The sequence below is a fragment of the Dysidea avara genome, chromosome 8, assembly GCF_963678975.1.
Source record: "Dysidea avara chromosome 8, odDysAvar1.4, whole genome shotgun sequence".
In the NCBI taxonomy this organism is placed as follows: domain Eukaryota; kingdom Metazoa; phylum Porifera; class Demospongiae; order Dictyoceratida; family Dysideidae; genus Dysidea; species Dysidea avara.
Window position 1 is genome coordinate 28,061,291 of NC_089279.1, and position 14,546 is coordinate 28,075,836.

General features: G+C 41.6%; 1 long non-coding RNA gene across 1 annotated transcript in view; it reads left to right on the plus strand.

Moving 5' to 3' along the window:
* The window catches only part of LOC136264197 (uncharacterized), a 30,914-nt gene that overhangs the window by 974 nt on the left and 15,394 nt on the right, over positions 1-14,546 (plus strand). The window lies entirely within an intron of this gene.

Consider the following 14,546-nt stretch of genomic DNA (forward strand, 5'->3'; position numbering starts at 1 on the left):
GTAACAGTCAAAATTGCACGAGGCGAAGCCGAGTGCAATTTTGGCTGCTACGAGTACAATTATTCCATAATTGCACGAAAATGCGTGTGATTGCCTACTAATCACATAGTGACCACCCTTCGTGGTTTGTAGTACACATCTATCCAGTTCTATGTGGCCATTAACTTCTACCAAGTGATTGCATCATCCTTCTTTGTATTACATCATGTGTTGTTGCACTTAAAAGGCTTCATGTGTCAGCAATTCTGATTGGCTACTCAAAATGTCTACATATGTTGCACTTAAAAGGCTTCTATTGTCAGTTTATTTGATTGGCTATTCATTATATCACTTTCTTGTTGCACTTAAAAGGCTTCTGTTATTCTGCTATTTTATTCGCTATATTACAGTGCAATTACAGAAACAAGGCCATGGGATTTGGGATTAATTGCACTCCTACTATTGGGACTAATGTATGGCAAATTAAACCACTATGTGATTAGAGGGTGAACTAGGATTAAAAATTCTGACATCAAAGTATGACCTCTCAAATCGTACTCCCCAAAAACCATTAGCTGCAATGTCAAGCCTTGCGTTATCATAACGGTTAGCTGTTTTCCGTACTGATAGTAGGCATTCCAGCCCGAGTTTTAAGGTTTGGAAAGATAAACTTTTATATGCTCAATAGATAGAGCATTGATTGCCGATCTCAGTTTTATATAGTTTGTTTGGTTGGAATTAGCTACTTTGGCATGCACAGTGCTTAAAAACTGAAAAAAAGGTACATTTTTCTCCAGGGCTCTCCATACACTTTAAAGAGAAAATGGCACAATTGAATTAGGAAGCCATCTAGCAACCTGGACTGTCTTGAAACTGCATTTGCTTCTGGCTGCAAGTTTGTTCATGTAATGAGACTAATTATAACTTCAGGTCTTATCGGATCTCAGTGATCTCTATATGCTTTATGGTGAGCAAACATGTTTCACCTGCTTCACACTTCTCAATACAATGATGTATACCCATAGGCAAGTGGCTATCTCAAGTAAGCAAAAACATCAACTTGACAACTTTTAAAGGTAAACAACTATAGTGGAGGTCACAGTGATGCAACAATACCTAAGGTAGAGTTGTGGTTTCAATTACAGCATTGTTATGCCGACTTTGAAGTGGTTTATTCTTATGAGCTGATGACACTGCCATCACAAAATTGCTGTGGAGCTTAAAATCGCTAACCCAAGCGAAATGACTATGCCCTGTAAAGTAAGCACCAGTGACTACCTTCTACCTGACAGTACGTTTTTTACAGTTTTAAAGTATCCTACATACATCACAAGGCTTAAAAAGATTACAAAACAACACAAAACTTACTTATATTTTATTAGTGCGCATGATAAAACTAAGATTTTCATAATGATCAGCATGTGGACAAACCCCATAGTAATTTTCAGTACCATTGGAGCTTGGATGATGGAGCAATCCTATAAGTTAAACATGAGTTGTTATTTTGTGCCTGGGTTCTATTGGGGAATATACGGAGAATTTTTAATTAAAAAATCTCGGATACTGGAATGCCTACTAATAGCACTGGGGGTAGCACCAATTTCACAATACTTGATTGACGCCCTTTGTGACTTCAGTAAAGAAAACTTGCAGAGATTTATTACAAGTTTAACAGCAGGTTAAACAGGGTTAACTGGCAGGTCAACAGCACTACATATCCATCCCTGCTAAGATGCTTCCAACACAGCACATTCCCTTATGAGGGTGTCCATCTGGTCGTTATGGCAGCATTCAACATTGCACATTCCTTAAAGCATTTGTCCCAGAGAGGACAGCTTGGTTGAGAAGGTAAACAAGTTATGTATAGGTAGGGTTTGGACCCCAGAGGAGGTGTCAGGTTGCTAAGGTAAACACATTCCTAGACAGGGTATAAAGGGACTCGCCAACATCTCTCACTCCATTGTGTTACTCGGCAAGTGCAAGAAGTTTTAGGAGTTCGTGTCTCTGAATTTGCTTCAAGACCACCAGACTTGAGAATGTCAGAAGAAGAAGTTCCTCCATTTTCATCAGCTGCACCTGCTCCACCAGTCACAGCTACAAGCTCAGCTTCAATCAGCAGCTATGCTGTTAATCCAGTCTCGAGTAGCTTCTCAGCAGAAACAATTCAGCAGATTGCGGGAGCTGTGGCACTAATTCTTCAATCTTCCCCATCAGCTACAAGCCCTTTGCAGTGCAGTTCTTCTACCACGGTAGGAGACCCAAGGCCATCATCAAGACCATCCAACACGAGCTCAGCCAGTGGAGGTAAGCCCTATAATGTAATCTAGTTACCAACCGATAGAGCTCTAATTTGCAAGTCCTGACAGCTAGGAGTAGTTTGCATTCTTATGTGGGTTTTTTCCATCAGTTTGGACAATTTGTCCCTCCAGCATTTTCTATGTTAGAACTTATACATTGAAGCAGACAAGAATTCTTAATTCTTGGCTACCGTATTACCCAAGAGGATTACCCTCCTTTTTCTAAAGCAGCAAACCTAACATTTTGATTGGTCAGCACCCACAGCAAGAGGTCACACCAGAGGGGGATGCATTTGTGGTTAAGTGTTATATATGACCAGGAAGCTGGTAGACATCAACTACCAGTTCCAAGCAGCAGAAGCTAATTGACATTTAGCTTCCAGCAGTATAGGCTGGCATTCATCAGCCTCAGACAAAGGCAACAGAAGCAGTCAAATGTTAAGCTTAATTATCAAGCAGCTTACCTAGCAAAACTAACAAACAAAATTTGAGAGTAACTATCACTACCAGTCAGTAGTCATCGGCCACTAAATGGCTCATACTTGCAAGGACCCACAGGTCCACTGTACCAAGGCAGCAACTCATGTCTGTGTATTCCTTTTGCAGGAGTACCCCTGGCATCCTGGCCGTCATTGCCTATTGATCCACTGCGTACCATCCATTCCCTCACTGCCATCTCTACTCAGCAGTGCCAGCACATCTGATGTACTACCCAGTACCCCAGCTCCCTCGATGGTTGTGGCAGAAGGAATGCCCCCTCTTCCAATTAAGCTGGTTGAAAAAATCAGGCGATGGGAATTTGTGGACCTGTCTTCACTACTCGAAGAGAATGCTACCCAACTAGCTGAACTAACAGTCACTGCCGCTGGACAGTGGATACTCTCTGATTCAGGACAGAGAAAGAAAAGGAGTCATATCACAGATATACTGTCATGGATCCAGGCTTTTTCCAGGTTTATGGCAGTATTACTTTCTGATAACAATACTACCAAAGAGGAAGCAACAGGGTTGGCAGCCCACCTACACCTAGTTCTACAGCTGTCCAATGATTTGGGAACACAGTGGCTAAAATATGATAAGGATTTTCGAGAATGGGCAGCAGCCAAGTCCTTAAGGAAGTGGGGGGAGCTGAACTTCCCCATATACGGACAATGTCTAGCAGCCGAACAAAAACAGACGTGGCTTCTTCCTGCTACAGCCAAAACACCACACAAGGAGGCAATGGCAAGAAAGAGGGCTACACCATATTCAATTCCTGCTGTGTGTTTAAAGTGGAATTTCAAAGGATACTGTGATCGACAACCATGCCAGTTTGCCCACAAGTGCTACCATTGTGGAAGACTGCACCAGGGAAAAGACTGCAAATCTACAGCAGGAAAGTATTACCCTCACTAAAGGGCACTGGACTGATTAACTTTATGCTACTCATGATTAAATAGTCACGTTTTATTGGTTGTTTTTCAATAACATGATAATACATAAAGGAAATTAAATATCACTTATAGGTAGATAGTTGTAAGCCTTTGAAGTGTTTGCTCTTGGGTGATCCTCTGTCTCAAAGTGACATAGGTCTATATAGCAGCCCAGCCTTAGTAATATTTCGCACCTTTCAGTCCCATCAGCATTCACTTATAAAGGGCCAGCATTTCCACCTTGGGGTGTGATCACTGCATGGTCCTTTCACATTACAGGCTTGCAGCTGAATCTATCTCTCTTCAAGAGTGGTATGGTGAATGATGGCAGCTACCATTACATGGAAGACCTACTAGCTCTGAGTAGTCACCAAGGGGCAGCAGGTGGTTCACCCTTGTATGCTAGTAGTCACTCTCCTTTAGTGTTGGAGAGCTGGAGGAAGCTGCTAATACACCACCCAGACAGAATGTATGTTAATTACATATTGAGCGGAATTGCAGAAGGCTTCCGGATTGGCTTTGATAGGACACATAATCTGCAGAAAGCATCTGAAAATATGCCATCCAAAGTGCCGTCAGTTATCTCAGAATACCTGGCCAGAGAGGTATCTCTCAACAGAATGATCAAGCTTCCTAGAGGAGTTTATCCCCAAGATGTTCACATCAGCCCACTGGGTGCCATTCCAAAAAAGAACAAACCAGGCAAGTGGAGATTAATTGTGGACCTATCCTCTCCTATGGATCATAGTATAAATGATGGCATCTCTCTCCAATTGTCCAGTTTATCGTATGCTTCTACTGACCATCTATCCTCCATAATACTGCATGAACACCAGGGTTGCTTTCTAGTTAAAGCAGATATCAAGGAAGCTTACAGAATGCTTCCCATCCATCCTGAAGACCAACCTCTCCTTGGAGTATGTTGGAAGGACTTAGTGTATATTGACAGTGCACTGCCTTTTGGCATGAAGTCAGCTCCCAAAATGTTTTCTGCTGTGGCTGACGCAGTGCAGTGGATCCTCCAGAAGAAAAAACTGGTATCCTTATTTGAGGAGTTAGGAGTTCCACTAGAACTATCCAAACTGGAAGGTCCATCCCAGTGTTTGACCTTCCTTGGCATAGAGGTAGACACAGTGGCACTGCAGCTCAGACTACCAGAGGAAAAGTTAATCATACTTAAAGAGCTGTTATGGGACTGTGTTGAAAGGTGTTGCATTCTGAAGAAGTCCATTCGCAAGAAAGACATTCAGAGCTTGGTGGGAATGCTCCAGTTTGCTACAAAAGTGGTCCGCCCAGGCAGACCTTTCCTCCGCAGATTGTACTCCATACAAGAGATTGGAAGCAACCCATCTCACAATATTCGCTTAAATGCTCCAGCTAAAGCAGATCTTTTGTGGTGGTTCCTCTTCATCGAGAGATGGAATGGCATATCCATCCTGTGGGATGTGCAAAGACAGACCGCAGACATGACAGTGTTTTCGGACGCATCAGGATCATGGGATTGTTGAGCCTACGGATCCCCACACTGGTTTTCCTTAAAGTGGTGTCAGAGACTTCAGCCACTCTATATAGCTATCAAGGAATTGATCCCAGTTATTTTTGCTGCTGCCATATGGGGAATGTTCTGGTCAGGCAAGATAGTACTGTTCAGAGTAGATAACTTGACAGTGGTAGAAGCAATTAACTCTACCTTCTGCAAAGACCTTCACCTCATGCACCTGATTCGTTTATTGGTCTTCTTTGCAGCCCATCACAATTTCTGGTTCCATGCAATTCACCTAGCTGGTAAAGACAATAAACTTGCTGATGCTTTATCTAGAAATAACACATCTTCTTTCATTTCACAGGCTCCCCAAGCACTGTCTCATCCCTCAATAATTCCTCCCCCACTAATCACCCTGGTGACACAGAACCTCACTTGGACATCCATCAGCTGGATGAAGCTGTTCGATGATACTTTGCAGCTGCTTTAGCTCCCTCTACTCACAAGACCTACGCTGCAGCCGAACATCGCTATCTCGCTTTTTGTAATAGTTTCAACCTCAATCCTCTACCAGCCAAAGAGAGTACACTCTGTTACTTTGTAGCATGCCTCGGTCAACAGGGCTTGGCCCACAACTCCATAAGCACCTACCTTTCTGGTGCTCGGCAACTACAGATCTCTCAAGGACTAGGCGATCCTCAAGTGGGCCAAATGCCATGTCTAAGGCAGGTACTAAAAGGTGTCAAAATTGAAGCTGGAAAAAAGGGAAAAGCACCCCGTGCTCGGCTGCCAATAACTCCAGCTATCCTTCAAAAACTGAAGGGAGTGTGGTTTCAATCAGAACCCTCTTTTAATACCACAATGTTATGGGCAGCTTCATCAGTGACATTTTTCTCTTTCTGCCGCTCAGGAGAGATTACAGTCAGTCCGACATACGACCCCAGAACACACTTGTCCCTGAGTGACCTCTCGACAGACAACAATTTCTATCCATCAGTGATATCATTGAAACTAAAACACTCAAAAACTGACCAGGGCAGAATAGGTGTCAAAGTTGTCATAGGGAGAACGGGGGATGACATCTGTCCAGTGACTGCATTGTTAGCATATCTGGCACAGCGAGGCCCCCAACCAGGTGCACTGTTCAGCTGTGACGATGGCTCACCTTTACTGAAGTCAAGATTTGTGGAGGAAGTTCAGTCTGCACTGACTAAGGCTGGCCTCCCAGCTCAGGACTATGCAGGTCACAGTTTTCGAATAGGAGCTGCCACTACCACAGCTACGGTGGGAATTCAAGATTCGGCTATACAAACTCTGGGCAGGTGGAAGAGTTCATCTTATCAGCTATATATCAGGACTGCTCCACAACACCTGGCTGCTGTCTCAGCAAGGCTATCATCATGCAGGATCTGACTCACTACTGGCCAGACTTTGAACTGTGTTATAGCTGATAATTTACAATCCATATAGTAGCTAGGTCATACATTTGTGTCTGTAGGGGTATCATTGAAACCACATGTGTCACAAAATTTTTGTACTAATCATCAATCAGTGTAAGTCATCATGCTTGAGTATAGCAATTTCACAGGTAGAGTCCCAGCAGTGAACAAAAGTACAACATGTTGTTTATATGGAATACCTGAAAGGGAAGTCTGGCAACCCAGGGATACAGTGCTGGCATTCACCAGCTTATGTGGCACTGGTATCCTTGTTTGTGGTTTCGGTGGTATCACGTGACCTGTCAAGAGGTAGGACATCAATGCAGTCTATATTGAAAGCCAATCAGCAAAGTCATGTGATTAAACAGGTCTCCAACCCTATGGCAATAACACCAAACTTCCCATATATCCATCATACTTACAACTGTTATGGAGACCGATAACCAGTTAATACAAGTTTAACAGCAGGTTAAACAGGGTTAACTGGCAGGTCAACAGCACTACACATCCATCCCTGCTAAGATGCTTCCAACACAGCACATTCCTTTATGAGGTGTCCAACTGGTCGTTATGGCAGCATTCAACATTGCACATTCCTTAAAGCATTTGTCCCAGAGAGGACAGCTTGGTTGAGAAGGTAAACAAGTTATGTATAGGTAGGGTTTGGACCCCAGAGGAGGTGTCAGGTTGCTAAGGTAAACACATTCCTAGACAGGGTATAAAGGGACTCGCCAACATCTCTCACTCCATTGTGTTACTTGGCAAGTGCAAGAAGTTTTAGGAGTTCGTGTCTCTCCCATACCCCACCTCCCTCTAAAGACTCCCTTAGCTTTAGGGACATGTCACTCCCTTAGGCCAGCTAAGGTGACATGGGAAGTCATTGCCTCTTAATTTGTTGGTTTTTTTTTCCATTACAGCATTTGCACTGGTATCCCTGTTTGTGGTTTCGGTGGTGTCACGTGACCTGTCAAGAGGTAGGACATCAATGCAGTCTATATTGAAAGCCAATCAGCAAAGTCATGTGATTAAACAGGTCTCCAACCCTATGGCAATAACACCAAACTTCCCATATATCCATCATACTTACAACTGTTATGGAGACCGATAACCAGTTAATACAAGTTTAACAGCAGGTTAAACAGGGTTAACTGGCAGGTCAACAGCACTACACATCCATCCCTGCTAAGATGCTTCCAACACAGCACATTCCTTTATGAGGTGTCCAACTGGTCGTTATGGCAGCATTCAACATTGCACATTCCTTAAAGCATTTGTCCCAGAGAGGACAGCTTGGTTGAGAAGGTAAACAAGTTATGTATAGGTAGGGTTTGGACCCCAGAGGAGGTGTCAGGTTGCTAAGGTAAACACATTCCTAGACAGGGTATAAAGGGACTCGCCAACATCTCTCACTCCATTGTGTTACTTGGCAAGTGCAAGAAGTTTTAGGAGTTCGTGTCTCTCCCATACCCCACCTCCCTCTAAAGACTCCCTTAGCTTTAGGGACATGTCACTCCCTTAGGCCAGCTAAGGTGACATGGGAAGTCATTGCCTCTTAATTTGTTGGTTTTTTTTTCCATTACAGCATTTGCACTGGTATCCCTGTTTGTGGTTTCGGTGGTGTCACGTGACCTGTCAAGAGGTAGGACATCAATGCAGTCTATATTGAAAGCCAATCAGCAAAGTCATGTGATTAAACAGGTCTCCAACCCTATGGCAATAACACCAAACTTCCCATATATCCATCATACTTACAACTGTTATGGAGACCGATAACCAGTTAATACAAGTTTAACAGCAGGTTAAACAGGGTTAACTGGCAGGTCAACAGCACTACACATCCATCCCTGCTAAGATGCTTCCAACACAGCACATTCCTTTATGAGGTGTCCAACTGGTCGTTATGGCAGCATTCAACATTGCACATTCCTTAAAGCATTTGTCCCAGAGAGGACAGCTTGGTTGAGAAGGTAAACAAGTTATGTATAGGTAGGGTTTGGACCCCAGAGGAGGTGTCAGGTTGCTAAGGTAAACACATTCCTAGACAGGGTATAAAGGGACTCGCCAACATCTCTCACTCCATTGTGTTACTTGGCAAGTGCAAGAAGTTTTAGGAGTTCGTGTCTCTCCCATACCCCACCTCCCTCTAAAGACTCCCTTAGCTTTAGGGACATGTCACTCCCTTAGGCCAGCTAAGGTGACATGGGAAGTCATTGCCTCTTAATTTGTTGGTTTTTTTTTCCATTACAGCATTTGCACTGGTATCCCTGTTTGTGGTTTCGGTGGTGTCACGTGACCTGTCAAGAGGTAGGACATCAATGCAGTCTATATTGAAAGCCAATCAGCAAAGTCATGTGATTAAACAGGTCTCCAACCCTATGGCAATAACACCAAACTTCCCATATATCCATCATACTTACAACTGTTATGGAGACCGATAACCAGTTAATGATCTCATAAACATCAGACACCTAATCACTGTAGCTACCACTGGCTGCAAACTGCAGTATACAACATAACGTAAATACAGTGATCTAAAGAATATGGTTGAAACCATCACAGTAAAAAATGAATAGTGAATACTGTGGTAAATAGTGAACATCACTCCACTCCAACTTGATTTCCTGTTTCTCGACCCAGCACTTCCCACATGGTTTTTTTGTCAAGCCAGAAAATTCCATTAATTCCATAAACTGACATATTCTAAGTATCACATGATTTAGTCTAGATTTTTAATTAGACACAGGGGAACGTATGGTGCATGCGATTGCCGATTTCTCTATACTGTTGTGCATATCTCTTAGACTATATTTAGATCTCCTATTTATAATAAACTAGCTGTAGTACCTGCCCTATCGTGCAGGGTGGTATACACATAGAAATTAAATGAAATTACAGTTGGTCATTACTATTTGCTTACATCAGTAATGGCCTGGTGATAATTCAGTAATGATGCATGAGGCACTGTAAGAATGTATTTCCAGACATAGGGTTTTGTAGACACTGCATACCATACAATTAAGGATTTGGTTACTGCATTTGTATACGCTGTAAGTGATAGGGTTATTGAGTCATATAGATATGAATTCACTTGGTAGCTATACATGATTATGCAAGATACAGTAGCTACTATGTATATAGTGCAACATTATAGATGGCATGCAGTTTGTGATGGATGTCCAGCATCTCATGATCAGTGTAAGGAACTGATAGGGTAGCTATGCCTGTTGCCAATGTTGACAGCCATGTCCATTCTATTGCATTGGATAGGCATTGTTGTTGACTACATAATATAGTTTTGCTGTTAGGCATGTATAGTTGAGCTATTTCATTAGCAGGATGATAAACAACACATTAAGTTTTTATACCTATATAAGGCACTATGTTATGTTGGAGGGGGCCTGCATAATCAATATCTATTTAGCAACAACTTCTTTGTAATCGTACAGTGAATTTGATTGGTTAAATTCAACATAAGATACTTAGCAACAACTTCCTTAGTGACTGCATGATGAATCCGATTTGATAAATTTATTACGTAAAATAAGTGGTTGCTCTGTAGTAGTTATAGTTGACTGCATGTATGCTGAATTGCAGTGAAACAGTGAATTGTTGCTTGAGTTATAGGTAGCTAGGTAAATAATTGTTGGTAATGGCAAAGAAAAGCAGTATCTTAGATGCAAATTTAGCTTGTGCTGAGCCAAGCTCTCATGCAAAGGTAGAAGGAGTGATCACTGCCTTATCCCCAATGAAGACTGAGTGCACGTGACAGAACTGACTGTAGCTCATACTATGATGGTGAGATAACAGATGATGCTTCGAGCATTGGTACCTGCCCTACATGCAGGGCCATCTAACTAAATAAGTGTACAGTGAACCGATAATTAAATATCAGACACCAGCACCTATCACATATGTATAGCATGCATGGTGATGTTACTTTAACGTACTGACTGTGAGCCTTATGCCATCCTGTAAGTATACCTTGAGCATGTTGGTAAGTTAAACAGCAGAACTCTATCTACCTATATGTCTACCACAGTAACCACACAGGTGCAAACTACTAAGTGGCTAGTACCTGTCCTATCATGCATGTGCATGCACTGCTTCAGTTTACATGACATCTAATTTACTAACAATAAATGAACTTGAAATGAAATAATTGTAACACTGGTATGTCCTGCCCCATCATGCAGGACTTGTACATTAAGCCTTAACCCTAAGTTTAAACTTATAGTAACTAAAGTAGAAACCCAACTATTTAAGCATCAGTACCATTACTTGTACTATACTACACCAAACCTTATTAAGGGTTGTGAGCACAGGGTTCAAAGCGCAAGATGAAGCAATTGTACACACACTGCTAATAGGTGCACCTATACATGCTTTTGTGTGTGATGTTTTATTAAACTTAGATGCATATATATATTCTACAAACAAAGTTGCAAAAAGATTTCATACATGATACCCTAATACAACACATGGGACAGACAAACAAATTGCAGATTTTGCCCTGCCCTTGCATGATCTACTCACAAATGTGTTAAACAGTTGTCTAAGTCCCCCTATGCCAATGCATTCAGTGGTACCTGCTCTATGTGCAGGACCATCTAACTAATAGCATAATACTGCATTGGGAACCAATTCAGACATCAGGTATACAGCATTCATACATGGTGATGTCACTGTAACGTACATGAGCCTTATAAGTATACTCTGAGCATGTATGGGTAAGTTAAGTTAAAGAGCAGAACTCTAACTACATACTTACATGTCTACCACACAGGTGAAACTGCTAATAGCTAGTACCTGTCCTATCGTGCAGGTACACTGTTACAGTTCTACATAGTGTTAATGAATTACTACAACAACAAAAGCTATATTTGAACTTTCAACAACTTACCTAGAGAAAAAAATTATACTGAAAAGGTACCCAGAGTGACTAAAAGATGCACTGAAAAGGTATGGCTGAACGAAAAAAAAAGTGCACTGAAAAGGTGCCCAATCGAAAAAAAAAAGTATCGCCAACTGGACTTGAACTCAGAACTTCTGCACGTAAGGCAGGTGTCTAACCCATTCACCTATCTGTCCTACACCCAACACTACACCTATATTTTTGTCTTATAAAGACCTGTACAAATGGACTGAGATAGGTGTTTACTTGTGGTTTATAGAAAGAATTTAAGCCATTTTTCTTCTACACCTTCGCGTTTAAAGAGCGGTAATGGACAAACGATAGCTTGCACGAACTTTTCGAAACCGTCATTGTAGAGCTGGATAATGAGCGCTTATTTAGACACAAAGATGCTTCGAAACGTGCAGCGGTTCAAGAGTACATGCCTGACATCAAATGGAATGCAGACAGACGGACGGATGGCTTTTCAGTCTTATAATATAGATGCTGGAGGAAAACTGTTCTTAGTTGGACTATATTACAAGTTAATTAATGACGAGGATATGGTCAATGATTATTTCTCATCTGTGTTGAACGATTCTCATGTTGAACTGAATGGCCAGTTTATCAGAAGTACATTAGATGCTGCAGGTGTAGCTGAAGTAGTAGCTAACACAGATTGTCCACATTGTAGTTGTGTAATAGAAATGTGCAAAATATGTGTAGGTGTGTTCATGTGTAGTAGCATTTGCTACCCACCTAAATGGCAAAGTTTTTTTGGCCAAGATGGGAATCAGGAAATCAAGTTGGAGTGGCCTAAGAATTTGCAGTGACATTCACTATTTGCACAGCATTCACTACTCATTATTTTCCTATGAAACCCTAACTGCATTAGCTAAGGCTGAACCCAAGCCCTAACCCTAACTTTGTATGCACTCAGAATCATGAGAATTAGTCCCTATCCTTAGCAGTAGAGAGAGAGAGGACATTAATGAGCCCTCTACTCTCTCTGAAAACAATCATGTTGGTCACTAATTGTTAACTTTATGTTTCAGATCCTCTGCCTGCATTGCCAAGTATCACCACCTATATTTGGTCATTATTATGACATCATGCAGGTTTTTACCATTATTTCATTATATCTATGTTTAATGATTGTATAGAAGTAAGAAACTAACTCACTTGCATTGCTAAGACTAGAGGAAGGCAGGCTGAAAACCCAATGTCAGGGGAGGGGGCTCATTGGTTAGGTAAAAAAAATCTTAATCTGAAAAATAGAAACAATGAGTGACCTAATAATATATGTGACACAGTCTGGGAAAACCGGTCTTATCGCCCATGTCAGCAGATTCACCCAGGACGCAAAGCTACATGAATAAACTATCTAATTCCACAATCAAAATCAGCTAGACGTCAGTGGTCTGGTTTTGCTGGCTGCTTTTCCCAAGCCCAGTGGTGATCCGTACGTGTGGTGTGGCGCCTTAATGGAGCTCTGGTCAGCATGGGATGGCTGTATGTGCCTGTACAGTTCTGTGGTGTTGAATAAGTACCTCAGCTGTGAAGTTCCTTTCATTTAGCCAATTTTGAGACTTGAATGGCCCAAAACTTGGTCTATTTCATCCCTACGCCTTCCTTTCAATTTTTGAACACCATCTTGCCCACCTTCTAGGTCCCCCCCACCTCCCACCCCTTTTGGAGCTCGCCTGATACAGTCAACCTTGGTTTAAAAACTATCTAAAATGGTGGGAAGCTTAGTTGTTGGCTACTTGCACAGTGGATGCTCTGGAAGGTAAGGAAGTGGTGTAAAATGTATGAAAATCTGGTACACATAGCTTCAACCATTGGCGAGCTACAACACACTAAATACTTAAAACCGCCATTTCTCGATACTTTTAAATAGACAATAAGACCATTTTTCCCAGACTGAGTCACATATACAGTATGGTAGTACTGTTTGAATAATCAAGGTTTGGGTGTGTCCCATGAGAAAATATCACCCAAAATCTGCTTCAATTTTCTCTCACAATGATATGACTGTATTCTGTCATGTTGCCACAGAATTTTAAAAAGTTTTCAACAGGATTTTCTACTGCCTGCCTGCCTGCCTGCCTGCCTGCTTGCCTGCTGCAGCCCTACTTCTTTTACAGAAGTGCTTCGGATTCACTTAGCCTTTGGCATATTGATAAACATACAATGTGTGTGCTTGGTAGGGCTTCCATTAACTGGCATGCATGTCACACATTATTATTGCTTCAACATAATTATATTGGAATACATGTGTTTACTAGCTGTTATTCATTGTAGACAAGATGTTGTCTACCACCAGAAAATGGACTGCTTTTAGATATGGTATACACAAAACATATGCAGGGACAATAGTGCCCCATACTGAAACAAGAGTAGTACAGCTGTAGCTGTGTAATGTCCAATTACTTTAAAATAATTAGAATATCCCTACTGTGTATTTCAGTATAATTTCCACAGCACAGTAGGGATATTTGTTTCTTATCATTTTACAGCAATTGGACATTACTCCAATCCAGTGCTTTTTATTGGGGTACTATACTGTCAGTTTGAAATTCCTAATATCATACAGTGTGGTAGTACTGTATAGTAGGGATTGTATTGAAACTGGGCTTTTCCAGCCCAAAACATCTCCCTATAACCAGCCTCAATTTCCCTTCATGACAACTTGGCAGTGTTGGTTAGGTACAGCCAAACCCAAAAATGTCTTCAGATTAACACTAAATGCTTCCAAAGAGCTTATATGGAATTCAAAAAAATTCTATTTAGCAGAATTTTATTCTGACTAACTGATTCCTTCAGCTAAGCATAACTCGACAATAGATATAGCTATGGGCTTGATTTCTTCACTGCTCAACATCGCTTTATCCTGAGATGTGCCTTTTCACCCAGTGTAGTATGTACAATGCATGCATCATGAACTTTCCTTTGTAACCAGTTCTTTTCACTGAAAACGCAAGGTGTTAATTTATTCGTGATAGTGGTGCATTAGTGCTAATAATTTATTTAGTACATGCTGCT